Consider the following 25,852-nt stretch of genomic DNA (forward strand, 5'->3'; position numbering starts at 1 on the left):
CAAAAGACAGAGAAAGAGAGCAAGAGGGAGAGAGTCATCCCTCTACTGATTCACTCCCCAAATGCCTGCAACAGCCAGGCCTGAACTAGGCTAAAGCCAAGAAACCAGAACACAATCTGAATCTAACACGTGGGTAGCAGGCACCCAAGTACTTGAACCATCATCTGCTGCCTCTTAGGGTGTGAATTAGCAGGAAGGTGGAGCTGGAAGCCAAGCCAGGACTCAAACCCAGGCATTTGATAGGAGATGCAGGTGTCTTAACTATCGTATCAAATGCGTGCCCCACCAAAACCACTTTTTGATGAGACTACCCTTTCCCCATTATATAATCCTGGTAGGTTTATTGAAGATCAGTTGAGCAAATACAAGGGAACTTCAAAACATTTGTGGAAAATGGAATTAAAAGTTAAGTTTACTTTAATGCAAAAAAGTTCGAAATCCATATGTAGTTTTTCCCATAATATGCATTTTCCAGGAACTTTCTGAAGATCTTTCATATGCGTGAATTTCAATTTTTTCATAAAATAAACATCTTTTAATTCTATTTTTCACCAACTTTTGAAGTCCTCACATGTGTGAATCTGTTTCTGGGCTCCCTGTACTGTTGCATTTGTTTAGGTGCTGTTTTTATGCTAATATGAAACCATTTTAATTACTATAGCTTTGTAATATTTAAAAATCAGGAAGTATGATGCCATAAGCATTGTAGTTTTTTTTGTTTTATATGAATTTTACAATTGTTTTATTCTATTTCTGTTAAAAACAGCCATTAGAATTTGATTAGAGAGTGCATTGAATATTCAGTCAACTTGGGTAGTATGAGCATGAACATTTTGACAATACTAAGTCTTAATTTAGAACTTAGACTCACTCTGTTTGTTCCCTCATTAATCTTTCATTAATGTTTTGTATTTTTTGTCTATAAATCTTAGACTTCCTTAGTTTATTCTTAAGTATTTTATTCTCTTTGATGTTATTGTAAATGGGATTGTTTTCCTAATTTCCTTTTCAAATAGTTTGTTGTTAGTAGATAGAAACACAGCTTGTATCCTGCAGCTTTCCTGAATTCATTCATTAGTTGTTGTTTGTGTGTGGGAGATAGAAGGAGAAGCTGGGCAGAAGCAATCTTTAGCATTTTTTATGTATAAGGTTATGTTACCTGTAAACAAAGGCAGTTTTGCTTCTTCCTTTCCAATTTGAATGCTGCTGTTTTGTGATTTTTGCCCAACTGCTCTGGCTAGGATTTCCTGTACTGTTTTGAACCGAAATGGCCAGGGTGGACATCTTTTCCTTTATCTCCATTTGATGGAAGAGCTTTCCATTTTTCACCATGGAGTATAATGTTAACTGTGGAACTGTCATACATAGCCTTTATGATGTTGAGGTAAAGTTTTTCACTACCTAGTTGGTTAGAGTTTTGGCATAAAAGGTGTTGAATTTTGTCAAATACCTTTTCTGCGTCTATTGAGATGGTCATGTGATTCTATCCTTCATCGTACTCATGTGTGTTATGTTAACTGATTCGTGTAAGTTGAAATATCCTTCCATTTCAGAGATGAATCCCATTTGACATGGTGCGTATTCCTTTTAATGTGCTGTTCAATTTAGTTTGCTAATATTTTACTGAGTATTTTTGCACTGATGTTCATTAGAGATATTGGCCTATAGCTTTCTTTTCTTATAGTATCTTCTGGCTTTGGTATCAGGGAGATGTTTGCCCCCACAGAATGATTTTGGAAGCATTTCCTAGTCTTCAATCTTTTGAAAGCTTAAGAAATATTGACACTCATTCTTTAAATGTTTGGTAAAATCACCAGTGAATCCATCTGGTCCTGAGTTGTTCTTTTTTGGGAAGTTTTAAATTACTGACTCAGTCTCCTTTCCAGTAATAAGTCTGTTCAGGCTTTCTACTTCTTCATGATTCAGTCTTGGTAAGTTGCATTCTCCCAGGAATTTGTCAGTTTCTTTTAGTTTATCTAGTTTGTTGACATAATTGTCCACAGGAGCATCTTATGATCCTCTTCATTTTTGTGATCTTGGTTGTATTATCTCCCCTATCATTTCTGATTTTATTTTAGTCCTTTCTCTTTGGTTAGTCTAAATAAAGTTTTTATTTTATTTTATTTTTAAAAATATTTATTATTTATTTTTTGAAAGAGTTACACAGAGAGAGAAGAGGCAGAGAGAGGGGGGGGGAGGGAGGGAGGGAGGGCGAGCGAGTGGTCTTCCATCCGCTGGTTCATTTCCCAATTGCCTGCAACGGCTGAAGCTGGGCTGATCTGGATCCAAAGCCAGGAGCCAGGAGCTTCTTCCTGGTCTCCCAACACGGGTGCAGAGGCCCAAGGAGTTGGGCCATCTTCAACTGCTTTCCCAGGCCATAGCAGAGAGCTAGTTCAGATGTAGAGCAGCCGGGACTCAAACCAGTGCCCATTTGAGATGCCAGCACTGGAGGTGGCAGCTTTACCCGCTACACCATATCGCTGGCTTTTTTTTCTTTTTCTATTTTTTTTTTTTTTAATAAACCACAGCAATCAAATATCTAACCCAGAGGAAAGTGAGTACACTGTGGCACCTCATCTTTGTTATGGCAGACAGTGGGCTTTGCCATGTCTGCCAAACCTGCCATAGCTTCTTCATTTCCAACAGTCTACTTTGAAGAGTCTAAAATGTTAAACACTGGCTTTCTTTGTGACTTGATGTGAATCAGTGGAAACTAGTGAAGTCTTCTAGGGGCTTTTGAAGAAGTCTTCCTATATGATAAACAAATGGGGAAAAATGGCATGTCCTGACTTGTAGATGCAGATTTATGAAAATGTAAACCGGGAAATTAAATGGCAACTCTTGTGATTGGAAGGGGAATGAAACCAAGGTAAAAACCAGTAAACTGGCCAAGTCAAAAAAAAAACAAAACAAAATACCAAACAAACAAAAAACCCCACGTCCTTAATGACAATTCTTTGAATTGTGTGTGTTACATGAAATAATAATGCTAGTACTTTTGTTACCTCTGATCAAAAGCACCAAAACTGACATCAGTTATAGAGGTGAATACTTTAGAACCACTATAAGTCATATCACAAAGGTAAACTAATGAACAATTTTGTGCAGTGAAAACTAAAGTATAAATCAGCATGGGACCGGCACTGTGGCACAGTAGGTTAATCCTCTGCCTGCGGCGCTGGTTCTAGTCCCTTCTGCTCCTCTTCCAATCCAGCTATCTGCTGTGGCTTGGGAAAGCAGTAGAAGATGGCTCAAGCACTTGGGCCCCTACACCTGCATGGGAGACCTGAAAGAAGCTCCAGGCTCCTGGCTTTGGATCGGCGCAGCTCCTGCCATTGTGGCAAATTTGGAAGTGAACCAGCAGATGGAAGACCTCTCTCTCCCACTCCTTCTCTGTCTGTAACTCTACCTTTCAAATAAATAAATATAACCTTCCAAAAAAAAAAAGTATAAACTAGCATGTTCTCATTTAAAAAAAAATTTTTTTAAAGTTAATATGGAGGCCGGCACTGTGGCATAGCAGGTAAAGTCACCACCTGTAGTGCTGCATCCCATATGAGCGCAGGTTTGAGTCCTGGCTGCTCCACTTCCAATTCAGCTCTGCTTTAACCTGGGAAAGCAGTGAAAGATGGCCCAAGTCCTTGGGCTCCTGCACCCACGTGGAAAACCTGGACGAAGCTCCTGGCTCCTGGCTTCAGAGAGGCGCAGATCCAGCCATTGTGGCCAATTGGGGGGTGAACCAGCAGATGGAAGACCTCTCTCTGCTTCTCCTCTCTCTGTGTAACTCTGACTTTCAAATAAATAAATAAATATTTAAAAGAAAAAGTTAATATAGATTCATTTGCAAATTAAAAGGTCTGAAAGATACTCAAAGTGGAAGAATAGTTATCTGTAAATGATAGAATTTAAATGTTTCCTTTTTGTAAATTTGCATTTTCTATTTTTTCTATAATGAGCACGTATCACTTTTATATTTTATTTTGAGAAAGTCAATCTAATTTTGGAAAAGAGATAAATACATATTTTAGTGAGCTATTATAACTGAAGTTTGCTTTTTAAGAGAAAAAAATCTTCAGTTTTCCTAAAGACCATTTTCTGCAATAAAATTTGCAACCCCAGGCATCTATTTTTCTGTGAATATGTGTCGCTCCCCCTCTTCGTGGAGGAACGACACTAAACCCTGCCTAGGCTTCATATCTGAGTCACGGCACCATTATGTCGCTCCCCCTCTTCGTGGAGGAACGACACAGGACCCTGCGCTGTTCTTTTGTCTGCTCGGCCCTCCCCGGGTTTGCTGCTGGTTCTTCCCGGGTTGGCTACCGACCCTTCCACCTCCGTGGAAGGGCGGTTCCCCCTAGCCACTTTCCCCACTTCCGCGGGGGAGCGGCACACTGCCGGCCGGTTCTCTCAGGGGCTGCACAGGTGTTCCTTCAGATAGATGTTCCTGGTGCATGTTGTCTCTCTCCTCCTTTATAGTCCTCTTCCACCAATCCCAACTCTGCTACCCACATGCCGAGTACGCTGCTCTCCTCCAATCAGGAGCAGGTCCTACAGTTTATTGGTTGAACTGGAGGCAGCTGGGTAGAAGCTGTTTCCTCCTCTCCCAGCGCCATATTGTGGGAGAGTAGATGCATAGAATAAGTCTTAATTCCAGTAACAGTCTAGTCCGAGTTGCTCCCAGTTGCTCCCCACAAATATGGAAATTATATTTTTGGTTTCCCTTTGTTAGGAAATCATATCATGACTTTGTAACATTTCGTGCTGGAATTTCTGCTGTGAAATAAAACCAATTCCGGCTGGCGCCGCGGCCCAATAGGCTAATCCTCTGCCTGTGGCGCCGGCACACCAGGTTCTAGTCCCGGTCGGGGCACTGGATTCTGTCCCAGTTGCCCCTCTTCCAGGCCAGCTCTCTGCTATGGCCAGGGAGTGCAGTGGAGGATGGCCCAAGTCCTTGGGCCCTGCACCTGCATGGAGACCAGGAGAAGCACCTGGCTCCTGGCTTCGGATCAGCGCAATGCGCGGGCTGCAGCGTGCTGGCGGCGGCGGCCATTGGAGGGTGAACCAACGGCAAAAGGAAGACCTTTCTCTCTGTCTCTCTCTCTCTTACTGTCCACTTTGCCTGTCAAAAAATAAAACAAAAACAAAAACAATTCCAAAATGAAGGATCTTCAGGTGTCATGGGGACAGCAGATGATATTAAATCATTCAGGGTGAGAATAGTAAATTGCCTTTGGGTTGGTTTAGAATCATCTTGAGATGGAACATCTTTTTGTCTAGATCCATTGGATTTCCTAAGAGCTACAGCAACAAAATGGTGCTCATCTGTTTTACTTTCCTCTAATGCCCATTCTTTTTCTTCCTCACCATCCAGGTACAAATGTGTTTATAAACTTGGCCTTATCCAAGTTTAATGGAGAAATTTCAAATTCAAGCCATTGTAATTCAAATCTTAGTCCGACACCAATAGCTTTTATGTAGCTTTCTTTCAATGCCCAATTTCTATAAAACATATCCAGCTGAGTTCATTCATACTAAAAGCTTCTGATGGTTTCCCATTCTTTGTTCTTTTTTTTTTTTTTTTTTTTTTGACAGGCAGAGTGGACAGTGAGAGAGAGACAGAGAGAGAAAGGTCTTCCTTTGCCGCTGGTTCACCCTCCAATGGCCGCCGCTGCAGCCGGCGCACCGCGCTGATCCTGGCAGGAGCCAGGAGCCAGGTGCTTTTCCTGGTCTCCCCTGGGGTGCAGGGCCCAAGCACCTGGGCCATCCTCCACTGCACTCCCTGGCCATAGCAGAGAGCTGGCCTGGAAGAGGGGCAACCGGGACAGAATCCGGCGCCCCAACCGGGACTAGAACCCGGTGTGCCGGCGCCGCAAGGTGGAGGATTAGCCTATTGAGCCACGGCGCCGGCTCCATTCTTTGTTTTAAACTTCCTTTTCATAATACGAAAGAATTCTGGAATTGAACCACGACCTGGAAAACTAGTCTTCCTTATTAGCAACTCCAACTTGCAGTTCAGGTTCGGCAGCAAGCACCATAAAGTCCCCTTGATGAGAGATGTTAAAGTTGAAACTGGTGTAAGGATTCAATGAGTCCTTTGCAAGAACTGGTTTTCCTTTTGCAATTTTTTTGCAAACAAATGTTATTCCAAGGGATATTCAACTTCTCTGCAACTAATTTCCTTATCATCAGATGACCAGCCATGGCTGCCTCAACATCCCGGGCAAGGATGAATTTCCCAATGCGTTCCTTCTCTTCAGGCTGGATCAACTGGACCACCCTCAGCCATTCGGCTCAGTGCCACAGGAAAAGGCCTGGGGGATGCCCTCCATGGATGGCAACTAGCACAGCTGGCTGATGGGGAAAACCATGTACTAAGAATGGACTTTGCAGCCACCTGGATAAAGTTTTGTCTATTTTATTTACCTTTTCAAAAAAACCAACTTAGGCTTTTATTGATTTTTTTCTATTGTTTTTCTAGCCTCCATTTTGTTTATTTATTCTACATGTTTATCATTTTCTTCCTTCTACTAATTTTGTAATTAGTTTGTTCTTTTTCTAGTTCCTTGAGGTATAAACTTTGATTGTTCCAGAACTTTCTCCTTTATAATGTAGGCAGATTTTTGCTCTAAACTTCTCTCTCTTTGCTTTTACTGCATGCCATTGATTTGTTTATCTGAAGATATGTTTTCCTTTTTTGATTACTTCTTTCAGCTATTGGTTATTTTTGTGACTTTACCAGTTTCCATTTTGCTTTTGACTTCCATCTTTTTCTATTGTGGTTGAAAAAAAAAAAAAAAAAACCTTGGTTTAATTTCAATCTCTTAATTTGTTTTGTAACTCAGTATTTGATGATCTGTCCTGGAAAATGTTCTTTGTGTGCTTGAGAATGTACATTTTTCTGCTGCTGGATTGAATGTTCTGCGTGTGTCTATTATGTGATCTGTGGCATTGTTTCAGTCCACTGTTGACTATCTCTCTGGTTGTTCTATGCATTACTGAAAATGGGGTATTGAAGTTTCCTACTGTCATGTATTGCTTTTATTTTTTCTTTCAGTTTTGTTAATAATTTGCTTTATATTGTTAGATGCTCTTATGGTGGGTGCCTATATATTTAAAATTGTTTTTTTCCTGGTAGGTTGCCATTTTAGTCACTTCTTTGTCTCTTGAACAGTTTTATACTCATACTTTATTTTCTCAAAAGTGTAGCCAAATATACTCTCTTTTGGTTACTATTTGCATAGAATTATTTTTTCATTCATTTATTTTCAGCCTATATGTGTCATTCATTTAATGTAAAGTAAGTCTCTTGTATACATCAGTTAATGAAATGTTAAGTTTTTTTTCATTCAGCCACACTATGTTTTTTCATAAGTGGATGAAAGTTTAAATCCGCTTACTTTAAAGTAATTATTAACAGAGGGGATTTACAATTGTATTTGTTAATTGTTTCCTATTTGCCTCACAATTCTTTTGTACTTTATTTCTTCTCTTGTTGTCTTTGGGATCTTTTATCTTTTGCATTGATAGCATTGATTTCTTTTTTTTCTTTTATGTAGGCTGTGTATGCAGTTTCTTAATAGTTACTATGGGGTTTACCTAAAATATTTTCTAGGGGTGGCCATTTGGCACAGCTGTTAAGACACCACTTGGGATGCCCTCATTCTATATTGGAATGCCTGGGTTTGAGTCCTGGCTCCGTGCCCACTTCCAACTTCCTGTTAATGCCACCTTGGGAGGCAGCAGGTGATGGCTTAAAGTACTTGGTTCTTTGTCACCCATGTAGGAGAACTGGGTTGAGTTCTTGGCTCCTGGTTTCAGCCTAGCCTAGCCCCAGCCATTGCAGGCATTTGGGGAGTAAGCCAATGGGTGAAAGATAATCTCTGTCTCTTCCTCTTCCTCTTCCTCTCTCTGCCTTTCAAATAAAATGAAAATAAGTAAGAAATTAAAAACATTTATAGATGATATTCTATTAAAAGTTTATCATTATAAGTCTATTTTAAGGTAATCATTGACATCCAACACTTTACATTTGGGGCCAGCATTGTGGCCAGCAGGGTAAGCCATGGCCCGCAGAGCTGGCGGCCCATGTGGGCTCTGGTTCAAGTCCCACCTGCTCCACTTCCAACCCAGCTCTCTGCTATGGCTTGGGAAAGAAGTAGAATGTGGCCCAACTCCTTGGGCCACTGCACCCACGTGGGAGACCACAATGAAGCTCCTGGCTCCTGGTTTGGGCCTGGCCCAGCCCTGGTCATTGTGGCCATATGGGGAGTGAACCAGCAAATAGAAGATCTCTCTCTCTCTCTCTCTCTCTCTGTAACTCTGCCTTTCAAATAAGTAAATCAATCTTTTAAAAAACCTCTACATTTTTAATTTTCCCCTACTACCACACTTACAATTAATAATTTTCACATTTATATTGTGTATCCATAAGCTCTTTTTAGGTATATTTTAATACTTGTGCTTTACTTTTATACTGGAATTAAAAGGGATTTACCCATAACTACCATGGTGTTCTGTATTTGCCTAACATTTAACTATATCAATAAAATTCATACTTTCTGGCTGGTGCCATGACTCACTTTGCTAATCCTCTGCCTGCGGTGCCGGCACCCTGGGTTCTAGTCCCGGTTGGGGCGCCAGATTCTGTCCCGGTTGCTTCTCTTCCGGTCCAGCTCTCTGCTGTGGCCCAGGAGTGCAATGGAGGATGGCCCAAGTCCTTGGGCCCTGCACCTGCATGGGAGACCAGGAGGAAGCACCTGGCTTCTGGCTTCAGATTAGCGCAGTGCGCCAGCCATAGCGGCCATTTGGGGGGTGAACCAGTGGAAAAGGAAGACCTTTGTCTCTCTCTCTCACTGTCTAACTCTGCCTGTCAAAAAAAATTTCATACTTTCTTCTACTATTATTTTGCTATTTGCATTAATTTCAACTTGAAAAATTCCCTTTAGTATTTCTTTGATATTTATTATTAATTTAATAAAGCTATTTGTTTTAATTTCAACTTGAAGAATTCCCTTTAGTATTTCTTTCTTTTTTTTTTTTTTTTTTTGACAGGCAGAGTTAGACAATGAGAGAGAGGCAGAGAGAAAGGTCTTCCTTTCACTGGTTCACCCCCCAAATGGCCGCTACAGCTGTGCGCCAGCCTGAAGCCAGGAGCCAGGAGCCAGGTGCTTCCTCCTGGTCTCCCATGCGGGTGCAGGGCCCAAGCACTTGGGCCATCCTCCACTGCCTTCCTGGGCCACAGCAGAGAGCTGGACTGGAAGAGGAGCAACCAGGACAGAATCTGGCACCCCGACTGGGACTAGAACCCGGGATACCGGTGCCACAGGTGGAGGATTAGCCAAGTGAGCTGTGGCGCTGGCCTTTGTTAGTATTTCTTATGTGGCAAGTCTAGTGGTGCTGAACTATGTTGGCCTTTTTTTCTATCTAGGGAAGTCTTTATCTTGCCTTCATTTTTGAGGGATAGTTTTGCTCTTGGGTGGCAGGTTTTTTTTTTCTTTCAGTACTTTAATATATAATCTCATTGCCGGTGCCACAGCTCACTAGGCTAATCCTCCACCTGCGGCGCTGGCACCCCGGGTTCTAGTCCCAGTCGGGGCACCGGATTCTGTCCCGGTTGCTCCTCTTCCAGTCCAGCTCTCTGCTGTGGCCCAGGAGGGCAGTGGAGGATGGCCCAAGTCCTTGGGCCCTGCACCCACTTGGGAGACCAGGAGGAAGCACCTGGCTCCTGGCTTTGGGTCAGCGCAGCACACCGGCCGCAATGCACTGGCTGTAGCGGCCACTTGGGGGGTGAACCAATGGAAAAAGGAAGACCTTTCTCTCTCTCTCTCTCTCTCACTGTCTAACTCTGCCTATCAAAAAAATAAATCACAAAATTACAAAAAGATAAAAAAATATAATCTCATTGACCCTTCAAGGTTTTTGCTGAAAAAAAAAATCAACTGATAATCTTTTAGAGGGTCCCTTGTGTGTGATAAGCTGTCTTATCTTACTGTTTTCACAATTCTTTGTGATGATCTTTTCTTTTAAAATTTATTTATTTGAAAGGCAGAAGAACAAAGAGAGTGGAGCAATAAAGAGAGATCTTCCATTTCCTGGTTCATTCACTAAATGCCTATAACAGTCAAGGCTGGGCCTGGCTAAAGCCAGGAGCCCGGAACTCCATGTGGGTCTCCCATGTGAGAGGCAGGAACTCAAGCACTTGGGCCAGCATCTGCTGCCTCCAAGGTACATTAACAAGAAGCTGAATCAGAAGCAAAGTATCTGGGACTCAATCATAGGCACTCTGATATGAGGGGCAGGCATCCCAAGCAGCAGCTTAACCTACTGCACCACAAGGTCTATCTTGTCATTGTCTTTTTTCTTTTTCAAAGATTTATTTATTTATTTTAAAGAATTACACAGAGAGTTGAGAGGCAGAGAGAGAGAGAGAGAGGGGTCTTCCATCTGATGGTTTACTCCCCAACTGGCCGCAACGGCCAGAGCTGTGCCGATCTGAAGCCAGGAGCCAGGAGCTTGTTCCAGGTCTCCCACACAGGTACAGGGGCCCAAGGATGGCCTTGGGCCATCCTCCACTGCTTTCCAGGCCACAGCAGAAAGCTGGATCGGAAGTGGATTAGCCGGATCTTGAACTGGCGCCCACATGGGATGCCGGCAACTCAGGCCAGGGCATTAACCCACTGCGCCACAGCACTGGCCCCGGTTTTTTTTTTTTTTTTTTTTTTAAAGATTTATTTATTTATTTGAAAGGCAGAGTTAAAGAGAGGTTGAGGCAGAGAGAGAAAGAGAGGTCATCCATCTGCTGTTCCACTCCCCAGATGGCTGCAACAGTCAGAGATGCACTGATCTGAAGCCAGGAGTCAAGAGCTTCTTCTGGGTCTCTCATACGGGTGCAGGAGCCCAAGGACTTGGGCCATCTTCTACTGCTTTCCCAGGCCATAGCAGAGAGCTGGATTGGAAGTGGAGCAGCTGGCACTTGAACTGGCGCCCATATGGGATGCCAACACTGCAGGCAGAGGCTTTACCTGCTACACCACAGAGCTGGTCCCTGTCATTGTCTTTTGATAATTTGATGATTATGTGTTTCATGTGGATTTTGTTGGGTTACTTTTATTTGTGGTCTTTTTGACTTCTGGATATGTTTCCTTTCCCAGATTTGGGAAATTTTCACTCATTGTTTCTTAGAATAAGCATTCTGGTCCTTTCTCCTTCCTCAATGTATATATTGATTCCCTTGTTGGTTTTCCCATATTTTTACATTTTTCATTCTTTTTTGACATTCTTCATTTTTAATCTAGTTTTATATTTTTCATTCTTTTTTCTTTGTGTTTCTTTGAATAGATCATTTCAAGCAAACTTAAGTTTATAGTCTCAAAGACAGCTGTTGCATTTTTATATTGAATTTGTCAACTCAGTGATTATATTCTTCAGCTCCAATATTTCTTTCTGTAAAATTTTCTGTGTCTCTTGTGAAATTCTGGCTTTGTTTATGCATTGTTCTCCTTAGCTCATTAAGAATCTTTATCATTTTCATTAACTGCCAGGTGATTCATATATTCCCATTCTATTATGCTTGATTTCTGGAGTTTTATTTTGGCCCTTGTTTGGATTGTGTTACCCTGTTTCTTCACTTACTTTGAGATTTTGTATCAGTATCTGCATATCAGGAATAAATGGCTACCTTTCTGAATCTTTTTGGATTGACTTCATGCAGATGATTTTTATCTACCAACCTGGCCAGAGCTTCTATAGGCCTCTCAATCTTCATTCTAGCCCAAACCTCTATGTATGTTCCTAGCAATTCCCAGGTGTGTAAAGTGTTCCCAAGTCCCTTCAGTACTCCAAGACAGGCAAGATAGAAGACCATCCCTTAGGGATCTTCTATAGAAGTGCAGAATGCTGAATGCTGAATGTGTAGTCTACCTCTTCCCTCTCCTTGGAGAAACTGGAAGCTGCTTTTTTTTGGAGAGGGGAGACTAGTTTTTCCTTATTGAGCCGGGGTAGAAGCTGCGGTCTAACCTCTTATTTAAACCTCTACTTTTTTATCCATGGCCTTGGATTTAGCATATACCAGGCCCTGTCAGTGCTCCTAGATGATCAAGACAAAAGTCATTCCAATGAGTAGAGCTAGGAAAATTTAGGATATTAGATGTGTGGTCCAACTCTCCTTTCCCAAGGAGTAGATGCAGTCTTGGTTTTCCACTGTTTTCTTTGTGCTGAAGTTGAGGGAGGAGCTATAGTGAATGACTTCCATCATTGCTTTTTTCCCTGTAGCCCCTGTGTGACTTGTATATGCCAATTTAGTCAATACTTTGAGGCAGGCAAAAGAGAAGCCAGTCCCTTGGGTAGTACCCATAGAAATTAAGATGCTAGCTGTCTGGTAGAAGTACTTCACTTCTCAAGGAAAATCTTGGAGCTGAGGGTTCTCTCCTAATCACATGATACTGTGTCTGCAGATTGTGACAAGAAAGTGTTTCTACTTTTTCTACCTGTCTTGATGTGGCCAGTTTTATATTTAATTGTGATTCTGGAACATCTCAACTGGGTTCTGGATTTCTTATAGAGGGAATTGATCCATACATTGCCATTGAATTAGTATATCACAGGCAAAAGGAGAGTTTAGGATTTCTTATTCTGTCATTTTGCTGACACCACTCATGTGTGTTTCTTTTTTGCAATCTATATAGTTTGGTTTTTTTTTTTTTTTTAGTCTAAACCAACAATCTCTGCCTTTTAAGTGAAATGTTTAGATCATTTGCATTTAATGTGATTGCTGACATGGTTAGGTTTAAATCTATCATCTGTCAACCTCATTTCTATTTGGTCCATCTTTTCTTTGTTCCTTTTTCTTGTGCTCTTTTGCATTAATTGAATTTTTTCTGACTTCATTGTTTCTGATTTGATGACTTATAAGCTGATTCTTCATTTTTTATATTTAAAATGTATTTATTTATTTGAGAATGAGAAGGGGGGTGTAAAGAAATCCCACCCACTGTAATTTTTCCCCACTGTAATTTTTAAACTTTTATTTATATGAAGGGAATAAATTTCATGTGTTTCATATAAACAGTTTTAATAACATAATGATGCTTCCCATCCTACACTTCCTCCCTTTCTTGCTACCAACCTCCCTCCTCCTTTTCTTATTTTTCTTTTAATTTTTTTAATGACATACTTTCAATTTACTATATAATCACAGCTTGATCCTTCACTAAATAAACAATTCAACAAGTAGTAAGTAGAAAAACCACTGTCGCTCAGGAGTATAGACAAGGGTTATAAATACCTAGAAGGCTGGGGCCAGCACTGTGGCACAGTGGGCTAACGCCCTAGCCTGAAACACAGGCATCCCATATGGGCGCCAGTTCTAGTCCCGGTTGCTCCACTTCCCATCCAGCTCTCTGCTATGGCCTGGGAAAGCAGTAGAAGATGGCCCAAGTCCTTGGGCCCCTGCACCCATGTGAGTGACCCAGAAGAAGCTCCTGGCTTCTGGCTTTGGGTTGGCGCAGCTCAGGCCATTGCGGCCAGTTGGGGAGTGACCCATCGGGTGGAAGACCTCTCTCTCTCTCTCTGTCTCTCTCTCTTTCTGCCTCTCCTTCTCTCTGTGTAGCTCTAACTTTCAAATAAATTAATAAATCTTAAAAAAAGATGAAAAAAAAAATAAATACCTAGAAGGCTGAGGCTAGGCCAGGTCTGGTGCCAGGAGCCAGGAACACAATCCAGGTCTCCCATATGGGTGGCATGAATCCAATTACTTGAGTCATCATTACTGCCTCCCAGAATCTGCATTAGCAGGAAGCTAGAGTCAGAATCTGGAGCTGGTAGTCAAATGCAGGCACTCTAATGTGGGAGGTGTATATCTTAACCACTAGGCCAAATACCTATTCCCCATTCATTATTTTAGTAGTTGCCTTGAAGTTTATAGTATACATCTTTAACTTTGCAGTGTTTCCCTCATTTTGTATATAGTATAACAGTTTCACAATAATGTGCTTCATTTTCCCTCCTTTCAACCTTTATGTTATTTTAACTATTTTTTTACTTAGATATATGTGTTATAAAGCACATAACATATTGGACTTTTGTTTGTTTAACCAATTGTATTTTAGGAATGTAAAGAATGAGAAAGGGGCTGACACTGTGGTGCAGCAGATTAAGTCATCACCTGGAATGCCAGCATCCTGTATGAGCACTGGTTCAAGCCCCAGCTGTTCCACTTCCAATCCAGCTCACTAGTAATGTGCCTGTGAAAACAGCAGAAGATGAGCCAAGTGTTTGGGCTCCTGGTACCCTTGTGGGTGACCAAAACGGAGTTCCATGCTCCTGACTTGAGCCTGGCCCAGCTCTGGTCATTAGGGCTATTTGGGGAGTGAACCAGTGGAAGAAAGATATCTCTTTCTCCTCTTCTCTATCTCTCACCCCCTCCACCCTGTAACTGTGCCTTTCAAGTAAATAACTTTTAAAAAAATGAGAAAAAAATCTTGTGTGTATACATACACACACAGATTTTATATATATATAGAATATATATTTTATTATATAATTATATATATAATTTATATATATATATAAATATATATATTTATACAAACACCCATGTGGTTTCCATTTCAGTGCTTTTCACTTCTCTGTGTAGATCCATAGTTCCATGTGTTAACATTTCCCTATGCCTGAAGCTCATCCGTTAATATTCTTGTAGTGCAGGTTTACTGGTAAAACATTCTTCCAGCTTTTGTATTTCTGAGAATGCCTTTATTTTTGAAAGATATATTTGCTAGTTGTAGAATGATAGATTGACAACTTTTTCTTCTTTGATATATATGTTTTGATGTCTTGCCTACTAATTCTAATATTTATATCAGTTCTGAGTTGGTTTTAATTCATTTATTATTCTAATTATTAATTATAATTTCCTACTTTTGTGTGGTTGTTAATCTTTGATTAGATCTCAGACATTGACAATTTTATCTTATTGAATACTGAATATTTGTGTATTCTTATAAATATTCTTGTGCTTTATTCTAGGATGCAACTAAATTACTTGGGAATAGTTTGATACTTTCAGGCTTTGCTTTTATGATTTGTTAGGTGATTCAAGAGCAGTGCTCAACTCTCGAGCTAATTATTATTCTCCACTAAGGCCAGACTTTCTTGATTATTCTAAACAATGCCATGAAAATTATGCAATTTATTTTCAGTCTGGTTCTGTGACTATTTTATCTTTGTGTGTGTGCCAGATACTCTGTTCTCTAATCCTTTTGGGATTTTTTTTCCCCCTGACCTTATATAGTTTCCTCATTTGCACACATTGATCAGTTTTCTGCTGTGTACTTGAGTGAGCGCCCTCTGCTGACGACTGGAGCTCCCTCTCCGTGCATCTCTCTCTGGTACTGTTTCATGCACTTTAGTTTTTTGGTCTCCCTGTCTTCCAGCTCCATTTCCTCAGCTCAGGAAGTCTGCCAGACTCTCTGGGCTCTCCTGACATTGCAGCCTGGAAACTCTTTCAAGTCCATAGTCCTCTTTTGTGTCCCTTCACTCAAGGATAAATGTTTTTCCATACTTGAAATTCAGTGTCTTAACAAATGTTATTTCATATATTCTGCATGGTTTGTTTTTATTGCTTCCAGGGGGTAAATAAATCTGATTCCTATTACTTCATCTTGGGCAGAAACAAAGCTTTGTATAACCCCCTTACTGTATGTAACTATTTTGGGAGGAATATGTAGATCCTAAAAATGAGCTGTGTTCTACTCTGGTAATTTTAATACTCAAGTTAAATTCTCAGAGCTCTGTTTCTTTATTCTTCTACTCCTTTTCCCAGATTGAACTATGGTTCCATATGGTTCCTTAGGAACTATGATTCCTACCATCTCATGGAAAGGGTTAGAAGCTATTGGGTCTCCAAATTGCTAAACAATAAAAAGTTATAGAATATTTTCTACCATTCAAAAATTTTTCTTTCATTACAGTCTTTCTATATGTTGCCCTTTACCAGGGTTGCCCTTTATGTGGGTGATTTTTTTTTAAGATTTATTTTAGTTATTTGAAAGAGTTACAGAGAGAGGTAGAGGCAGAGAGAGAGGTCTTCCATCCACTGTTTCACTCCCCAGATGGCTGCAACGGCCAGAGCTGCGCCGATCCGAAGCCAGGAGCCAGGAGCTTCCTCTGGGTCTCCCACGTGGGTGCAGGGGCCCAAGGACTTGGGCCATCTTCTACTGCTATCCCAGGCCATAGCAGAGAGCTGGATGGGAAGTGGAGCCGCTGGGACTAGAACTGGTGCCCATATGGGATGCTGGTGCTTCAGGCCAGGGCGTTAACCCGCTGTGCTACAGTGCCGGCCCCTGTGTGGCTGATTTCATCTTGATTTTCAGGTCTCAGTTTAAATGTCATTCTTTCAGGGAGCAAGTACTTAGCCTAGTGGTGAAAACATCTGCATCCCACAGCAGGAGGACCTGGGTTTGAGCCCTAGCTCTGGCTCTTGTTTCCAGCTTCCCGCCAATTCAGACCCTGAAAGGCAGTGATGATGATGGCTCAAGCAATTGGATTCCTATCACTCACTTGGGAGATCCAGACTGAATTCCCAGCTCCTGGCCCCAGCCCTGATCTAACCCCACCTATGGTGGGTATTTGAGGAGTAAGCCAGTAGATATGAGTGTGCTCTCTCTTTCTGTCTCTTTGTCTCTCAAATAAAAAAAAAAATGTGGGTGGTGTTGTGGCATAGCTGGTTAAGCTGCCACCTGCAATGCTGGCATCCCATATGGGCACTTGTTCCAGTCCTAGCTTCTCCACTTCTGATCCAGCTCTCTGCTAATATGGCTGGGAAAGTGGTGGAGGATGGTCCAAGTGCTTGGGCCCCTGCCATCCATCAGGGAGACCCTGAAGAAGCTCCTGGTATCTGGCTTCAGCCTGGCACAGCCCCAGCTGTTGCAGCCATTTGTGGAATGAACCAGCAGATGGAAGGTCTCTCTCTCTTTCTCTGATTCTTCCTTTCTCTCTGTAACTTTGCCTTTCAAATAAATAAAGAAATTTTAAAAAATTAATGTTATTCTTTCAAAGTTCTTCTAGTCTCAAATGAAGACTGAGACACTTTTATAGTGCCCTCTTATTTTCCTTAATGATATTTATCACAATTTAAATTATATAAAGATGGGAGAAGGCACTGTGGCACAGCAGGTTAAACCCCTCTTGGGATGCCCACATACCATTGTAGGTCCAATTGAGTCCTGTCTGCAATATTTCTGTTTGAGTTACCTGCTAATGCGTCTTGGGAGGCAGCAGATGATGACTCAAGTGCTTGGGCCCCTGCCAGCCACATGGGTGACACAGAAGGAGCTCTGGGCTCCTGGCTTCCACCTGGCCCCACCCTGGCTATTGTGAGCATTTGAAGAGTAAACCAGCAGATGGAAGATCTCTCTCTGTCTGTCTCTGTCTCTCACTCTCTCACACACTCTGTCACTCTTCCTTTCAAGTAGATGAAAATAATAAACACTTTTTAAAAATTTATTTTTATTTGAAAGACAGAGTTATAGAGAGACAGGGAGACACAGTGGGAGAGACCTTCCATCTGCTGGTTCATGCCCCAAATGGTCACAACAGCCAGAGCTGGGCCAATTCAAAGATAGGAGCCAGGAGCTTCCTCTGGGTTTCCCACATGGGTGCAGGGGCCCAAGGACTTGGATCATCTTCCATTGCTTTTCCAGGTGCATTAGCAGGCAGAGAGCTGGATCAGAAATGGAGCAGCTGGGACTTAAACTGGTGCCCGTATGGGATGTTGGCACCACAGCTGGCAGCTTTACCCTCCACTCCACAGTGCCAGAAGGGTACTTCAAAAAATTCATGGAAAACTAGAATTAAAAGATAAGCTTATTTGCGTACAAAGATTTTTTAATTCCTTCCATAGTTTTTTCATAATATGTATTTTACATGTACATTAAGAAAAAATTTTGCACCAAAATACATTCATACTTTTAATTATATTTTTCCATGAAATTTTAGAAATACCCTCATATTTGTGAATTTACTCACTTTATGTCTGTCATTCCCTTTAGACTGAAAGCAACATGAGAGCAATCTATTTTCTTCATCACCACACATCTGTGGCTAATACAATAATTGGCCCATATTTGTTGAATTGAATGAATGATTTCCCCCAAAACACAGATTTATCCTGGGCAAGGGCCTATGGAGGTATCATGTCATCTAAACAACTGAGTGAACTTCTTAGGGCTAATCCTAAGGGCTTCCTTCCTCTTCTCCATTCCTATGCTTTACTGCTATTGAGCTACCTAGTCAGACCAATCATCTCTTTAGTCCTACCCATGTGTCTTTGCCTTTTTTTTCTTTCTTTTTTTTTTTTTTTTTTGACAGGCAGAATGGACAGTGAGAGAGAGAGAGACAGAGAGAAAGGTCTTCCTTTGCCATTGGTTCACCCTCCAATGGCCGCCACCGCCAGCACGCTGCGGCCAGCGCATTGCGCTGATCCGAAGCCAGGAGCCAGGTGCTTCTCCTGGTCTCCATGCAGGTGCAGGGCCCAAGGACTTGGGCCATCCTCCACTGCACTCCTGGGCCACAGCAGAGAGCTGGCCTGGAAGAGGGGCACCCAGGACAGAATCCGGCGCCCCGACCAGGACTAGAACCCGGTGTGCCGGCGCCGCGAGGCGGAGGATTAGCCTAGTGAGCCGCGGCGACGGCCGCCTTATTGTTCTTATTCCTTCCTTTTATGTTAATTTCTGACCAAAGCATCCACTAAGGACAAACCTCAAACTTATATATGAGAAGATGTATAGTGCTGGGGAAAAATTGAAATAGAAGAGGCTTTTGGTAGGAATTGAAGGAAATCATGAGGCAAGAGGGAAAGCATCAAGAATGACTCTTAGATTTTTGGCCTGAGTGGTACTGTAATTTATTAGATGGAGGAAGAACTGGAAGGAGCCAATTTGGGGGAAATTCAAGAGCAAGTTTTTGACCTAAGTTTTTGATTTGAGTTTGAGATGCCTATTACATTTTTGAATAAGACATTAAGTAGGCAGTTGAATATGAATCTGAAGTTCAAGGTTGAAAAATCAAATTTGTAAGTAATTAAGATATTTATTGCTGGCGCTGCAGCTCACTAGGCTAATCCTCCGCCTGCGGTGCCGGCATCCCGGGTTCTAGTCCTGGTAGGGGTGCCAGATTCTGTCCTGGTTGCTCCTATTCCAGTCCAGCTCTCTGCTGTGGCCTGGGAAGGCAGTGGAGGACGGCCCAGGTCATTGGGCCCTGCACCCACATGGGAGACCAGGAGGAAGCACCTGGCTCCTGGCTTCGGATTGGTGCAGCGAGCTGGCTGTAGCGGCCATTTTGGGGGTGAACCAACAGAAGGAAGACCTTTGACTCTGTCTTTCTCTCTCTCACTGTCTAACTTTGCCTGTCCAAAAAAAAAAAAAAAAAAAAAGGTATTTATTGATAGGCTTTATAGCTATGAGTGTTGGAGAAATGTAAGTGTAGACCAAGAAGTGATAAGTCAAAGGACTGAGATCTGGGGAAATCCATTATTTAAAGAATCAGAAGAGAAGATGCCAGTATCATGAGAGCAAGAATTATAATTTCTAATTCTTCTGTATCTCTCAGAGCACGTACTTCAATGCTGGGCCCAGGATAAGTATTCATAAAACATTCCCTGAAGTAGTAAACAAATAAATTGCTGGAGAAGTAATTAGGTATGTTGCCATACCTTGCACTCTTCTGACTGTGTCCATTCCACAGCACAAAACAGGGTTTCTGCCTTGGTCTTCATCACATACTATGATGGAAAGTTCCACACCTGGCAAGCATTTACCGGTAGATTTTTTTTTTAACACTTTATAAATTATACGTTTTAACTGAAGCCTTCTCTTCTTCCTTTGCTAAAATGCAGATACACAACCTTACCTATTATTTAGTAAGTGGAAAAATGTTTGAGCCAACGTGCTGTTGGCATACATTGGTTGTTTTTCATTAAAAGACACCAGTCTTAATCCTTGGCAAGCCATCAAAACCATATATTTTCAAGTGCCAACAAGAGTGAGATGACTTTGGCCCATTTGAGACAAATTACTCTATTTTTTTTTCCTCTTTCTGTTGAAGTACATGCTCTTAAAATTCTTGCTGGGATTCATCCAAATTACAAAAGTAAGCAAAGTTAAAACTGAAGATTTGAAGGAATAACTAGGAAAACCTTAGTAGTTATCCCTAGATTTTACAAGTTCAATTTGATGTAATTAACAATGTTACTCCCGTTGTGTAGTACCATTTATATCCCAATAGTAATGTATTTTTAAAAGGAAAATCAATGCAAAGGATACAGAATTATGTTATTTCCAATTAAGAAATAAATCATTAGCACCATTATTTGGTGATAAATTGCAAATTTTGATTCTGTGAGGGTATTTGGCATGAACAAGCTTTTGAATGGCTGTAGTTAAGTGGAGACTTTCACTGAAAAATTATCCCATTTATCGGCCAAAACTAACAGGGCAATGTAGTCAAAGTATTCAGACATTTATGGTGCAAAACTCATACAGGCAGCTGATGTCAGTTCTGGGAACTGGCAGTGGAATGAAACAGAGTTGATGAATTAAACGGACGGGAAGCCCAATTTCTGATTCCTTCAAAAAGCAGCAGTAGAGAAACAAAGCTGCAAAGACAAATGAAAATTCCAGCCTAGCACTTGGCTTTTGAAATATCAAAAAAATTGTAGTTGAAAGAAATTAAAATTATTGCCCAGTCTGTGATATCTTCATTCATCTTTTTTGGAGGATGAAAGTCACTATGATTTTTAAAATTCGCTCTTCTTTTTCTTTTTATTGATTGAGAAGAGGTTTGTTTTAGAACGGCAGATTCCTTAAGTGAAATTTCTCAGAGTGTGTGTTAAATGAACAGAAGTGATTTTAGAACACGGATAAGCCCTTGGCAGATCCTTCAGGCTGACACATCAGTCCGCATACCCAAGATACCTTAGTCAGTGGAAAGATGAAGTCCTCATCCACCCTGTGATATGCCTGCAGGCCTCTCAGGGCATGCTAGAAGGGGGTATTAAATGCAGTCTTGCATCATCCTGTTTGTTTTCCTGGCCACAATAAAATCATCATCACTGGAGAAAAAGATCAGCATTTGGGATAGTTTTCTCAGCCAGGGGAACCAAGTGAAGGAATTTTTATAAGTCCCAGGGGGAAGAAGTGTTCTCTTTCTCTTAGCAGCACAGACACTGTGTTGTATTCCGTGGTTGGGACACCAAGGATGATTCAATGAATTCCCTCTGTGTATCACAACTTTCTTTTCAGACATCAGAATTTTTTGAAAGTTAAAAAAAAAAAAGGCTTTTCTTAGACATTGCATTTAACTTCATGTCAAGTAGGTCGTATAGAGATGCAGCTACTGCATTTTGAACAATCTTAAATACTTCAGCATCCTCACACAGTGCTGAGAGGTGAAACAATAGGTCCTGTTGTGTGGGACTAGACTGAGTGGAATTGAGCATTAAATGAACAACAGAAAAGAATCTGCCTCTTTCTAAGCCTATGATTAAGTTATTTTCCTAGTCAAGGAATGTGCATTTTCTAATTTATTTTAACCTGATTCTATTCCTTTACCAAGGAAGCATCATCTTTTTCAAAGTACATGCACCATCTCCTCTCACCATCTCGGAGGATAACTCTGCCCTGTCTTCCCCTTTTTAATCAACAAAAACACACATTTCCACTATAATCTACAGTAGCAGTTTGGAGTAGAATAAATGGCATAAAATGTTTTTTACAGAGAAAAAATTACTTACCTTTTTCTTCTTTCCTTTTGGTCTTCCTGGCAGAGAAATCTTAAATGCTCCAACTCCCTGGGTGAGTTTGGGCAAAAGGAGAAGAGTGGAGGTGCTGGAAGGAGGTCCTCACAAATGAATCTTTGTCTGCCTTGTCTCTTGCCTGAGATTGACAGACTCACAGCTCCAGCCAGGACTGGGGGAGAAGGGGAGTGGAAGGAGACAGGGCTGCAAGAACTGCCTCCCTTGGATTCTTCCAAACCAGGCGAGAACGAACCAAACAGCTTCTTTATAGAGGGAAATAACTGGTCTATGCAAGAACCTCAGGGAAGCAGACTCTTGGGGCAATAAAATAGGAAACCTGAGGGATTTAGAAAGAACACAGTATGATTTTTTTTTTTTTAATATATTAAGGGGGGGTGGGAGAGGGAGAGATTGAGAATGGAGGGGGGATGGTTAACATAGGAATATAGCTGAGAACATCTTCCTCTTTCACAGTTTCTTTCCACTTTTTTTTCTCAGCATCTGGATCTCTTATAATATTTTGGTAGAAGATTTATTCCAATTCGTATTCCACCTTTTCCAGTTTTTCACCTAAAGAGTCATTACCGATGAATGGAAGACAAAAATAAAAAAGACTAAATAAGAAAATTTATTGTGTGTCTCAAAAGGAATTTCACTCTGTTTGAGAAAACTATACCAGAATTCCAGCATCTATTAACTATCTTAGTTTTTCTTTTCAAAAAAATTCAGTTAGGGGGCCAGCATTATGGCATAGAGGATAAAGCAGCTGCCTGTGACACCAGTATCCCATACGGATACCAGTTTGAGTCCTGGCTGCTCCACTTCTGATCCAGCTCCTTGTTAATATGCTTGGAAAACAGCAGAAGATGGCCCAAGTGGTTGGGCCCCTGCTACCCATGTGGAAGACTCAAAAGAAGCTCCTGGCTCCTGACTTCCTTATGGCTCAGTCCTGGCTGTTTGCAGCCATTTGGGGAATAAATCAGCAAATGGAAGATATCACTCTGCCTTTCAAATAAATAAAATAAATCTTTTAAATAAGTGGAATTAGGAGTGGTATTCTGGGAATTAGAAATATTCTAGTAATGTAGGAATCATCTGGATAGAACATAGAAGAAAGGGCTCACAGCTCCAGCCAGGTTGTATTAACAAAGGCATGACGGTGAAGGAGAGGGTGACAATTGAGGGAATTATAAGTGGTTCCATATGGCTGGGACCAGAGATGATAGGAGATGGCATTAGAGATAGGAAGAGGCAGGTAGATAAACTACCTCATATTCCATGCCCCCAAATTTTGTATTTTATCCCAAAGGTGAATGATAGAATGATGAAACATGTTTAAAAAGATGAGTCACTTGGCTGCAGGGTAAAAGAAGGGTGGTGTGGAGGAAAATACTGGAGACAGGGAGGATGGGGCTCTTGGAGTAATTCAGAAGAGACAGCAAGAGGCAAACCTGAAAGGACTTTTTGACCAATTACATGTTTGGGGTGGAATTAGTTGAAAGAAGGGAAAGAGATTTTATTAATTTTCCAAGTTTCCTATTCATATAGGAAGGATACGAAAGTTCACTGCAAGTGAGCGTTTGGCTCAACAGTTAAGATGCCTCTTAGGATGCCTACATCCCATATCAGAGTGCCTAGGTTTGAGTCACAGCTCATCTCTTGACTTCAGCTTCCTGCTAATGTGTACCCTGGGGGGTAGCAGTGGTGGCTCATATAGGAGACCTGGACTGAGTTCTTGCCTGCCAGCTTCAACTTGGCTCACCCTCAATTGTTGAGGGCATTTGTAGGGGGTGGGGTGAATTGGTGAATGGGAGCTCTTTCAGTCTGTTACTGTATTTGTATCTCCCTATGTATCACTGTCTCTTAAATAAATAAAAATTAGAAGCAAAAAAAAAAAAAAAAGGTTTTGAGTAGAACAGTGCTGGGAAGATAGAAATTAGTTAGTTGGTGAATGTTGTTTAAGGCACTCTAGATCCGGTTGGGAATATTTAGTAGACAGTTGGTTAAATGGACCTGGAATGCAGGAAAGTCTGGTCTAGAGAGTTTATCAGCTAATCAAATATCAAATAATATCAGCTAAATGACACAGAGTTACTCAGCTTCAGTGAATGATAGTTGTAGCCATGGCAGTAGGTACTTCATGCATGTGAACACATTTATTCTTCCTTACAACCCTAAGAAGTAGGCACTTTTCTTAGTCTCATTTTTTCTTTTGTTAAATATTTATTTATTTATTTGAAAGGCAGAGACACTGAGAGAGAAGGAGAGAGAGAGAGAGAGAGAAAGAGAGATTCCCCCATCTGCTGGTTCACTCCCCAAATGACCACAATGGCCAAGGCTGGGCCAGACCAAAGCCAGGAACCAGGAGCTTCTTTTAGATCTCCCACATGAGCGCAGGGGACCAAGTACTTAGGCCATCTTCTGATACTTCCCCAGGTGCATCATTATAGAACTGGATCAAAAGTGGAGCAGCAGGGACATGAACCCACACCCACGTGGGGTGCCGGCATGGCAGGTGGAGGCTCAACCCTGTATGCCACAGCGTGGGCCCCTGGAGAAGCTTTTTAAAGCATGTTAGAATCTCATGTGTCTGGAATAGTTTAAAAATAGGAGTCCCCAGAAATAGGGGAAAGAGCTGTGTAGATTTTTTTTTTTTTTTTTTGACAGGCAGAGTGGACAGTGAGACAGAGAGACAGAGAGAAAGGTCTTCCTTTGCCGTTGGTTCACCCTCCAATGGCCGCCGCGGTCGGCGCGCTGTGCTGATCCGATGGCAGGAGCCAGGTACTTATCCTGGTCTCCCATGGGGTGCAGGACCCAAGCTCTTGGGCCATCCTCCACTGCACTCCCTGGCCACAGCAGAGAGCTGGCCTGGAAGAGGGGCAACCGGGACAGAATCCAGCGCCCCAACCGGGACTAGAACCCTGTGTGCCGCCGCGGCAAGGCGGAGGATTAGCCTAGTGAGCCGCGGTGCCGGCCAGAGATGTGTAGATCTTTGAGGCTTTTTTCAACCTTAGATCTGATGCTAAGTTCCCTTTTTCCAGAACTGAAGTTACTGTATTCTTCCCCAAAAGATGCAATTTGGAATTCTGACATGATTAAAGCTTCTAAATAACTTTTTTTAGGATTAAAATAGCACTTTATTATTTTGTGCACTATGATATAAAATAGTTAGAAAAATAATTTGCTCAAAATTAGAGAGAATTGTGCATCACTGCATATTTGCAACTTTATTCATATTCAACTTTATTCAGGTTCATTGAAATAACAACACTAATTGGATGTGTTAAATGGCCATATCCTCATTATTTCTTAGTCATTCCATGGTCTTTCCTAATCACGAGTCACACCTCTTAGCTCACTATGCCAAGAGTCCTTAACTTTCTTTGCTAAACACTTTGAACTTAGAATGTCAATTTCTTCACTGTTTCTGAACATAAACCTTTGATTTCTTTTGCGTCTTGTGTACTTATCTCTTACAGCACACCCCAGAAAACATTTGCAAATGATCAACTATTTTGAAATAAAGGTTTGTATAATAGAGTTGTATTTTGAGAGTTAATAGTCCCGTTTTCTAAGACGATGTTGGGTGACCTGCATAAGGTCACACAGCCACACTCAGCCAGAAAATGACAAGACCAAGGCAGTGTGGCTCTAGTGTCTGTGCTTTTCACCATTATGCTATACTGCCTCTCAGAATAGATTATAGAGGGGAAAATAGGACTGAGAGCAGAATTGTAATGATCACTGGCATTTAAGGCGTGGCTAGATCTCTGGGAAGAAAACTGACGAAGATTAGCCAAGGAAGTAGTGGGAAAATTAGGGGAGTGTTGTCAAGGAAGTTAAAGGAAGAGCATTTCAAGAATGGAGGTGAGTGGAAGGTTCTTGGTGATAGCAGTTTTCGGGAAACCAGACATGCACACCCCAATAAATGGGGAGATGGAGCAAAATGAAAGTCAATAAAGAAAAGGAAGCAGATTCCAGCACAGAGGCGATTGAATCTGCTTTGTCTGCACCTTACTGCAGACATTAGAATTGTGCATCAGTGCATATTTGCAACTTTATTCC

General features: G+C 41.5%; 1 protein-coding gene and 1 long non-coding RNA gene across 3 annotated transcripts in view; one reads left to right on the forward strand and one right to left on the reverse strand.

The window, feature by feature from the left end:
- The window catches only part of SCRG1 (stimulator of chondrogenesis 1), a 35,808-nt gene extending 13,780 nt beyond the window's left edge, over nt 1-22,028 (reverse strand). The window contains exon 1 of the long non-coding RNA XR_515364.4: nt 21,785-22,028. This is a non-coding gene — a long non-coding RNA (stimulator of chondrogenesis 1). The remainder of the gene's footprint in view (nt 1-21,784) is intronic.
- The window catches only part of SAP30 (Sin3A associated protein 30), a 124,168-nt gene that overhangs the window by 30,881 nt on the left and 67,435 nt on the right, over nt 1-25,852 (forward strand). The gene's annotated exons all lie outside the window — the stretch shown is intronic.

This window comes from Oryctolagus cuniculus, chromosome 2 (genome assembly GCF_964237555.1).
Source record: "Oryctolagus cuniculus chromosome 2, mOryCun1.1, whole genome shotgun sequence".
In the NCBI taxonomy this organism is placed as follows: domain Eukaryota; kingdom Metazoa; phylum Chordata; class Mammalia; order Lagomorpha; family Leporidae; genus Oryctolagus; species Oryctolagus cuniculus.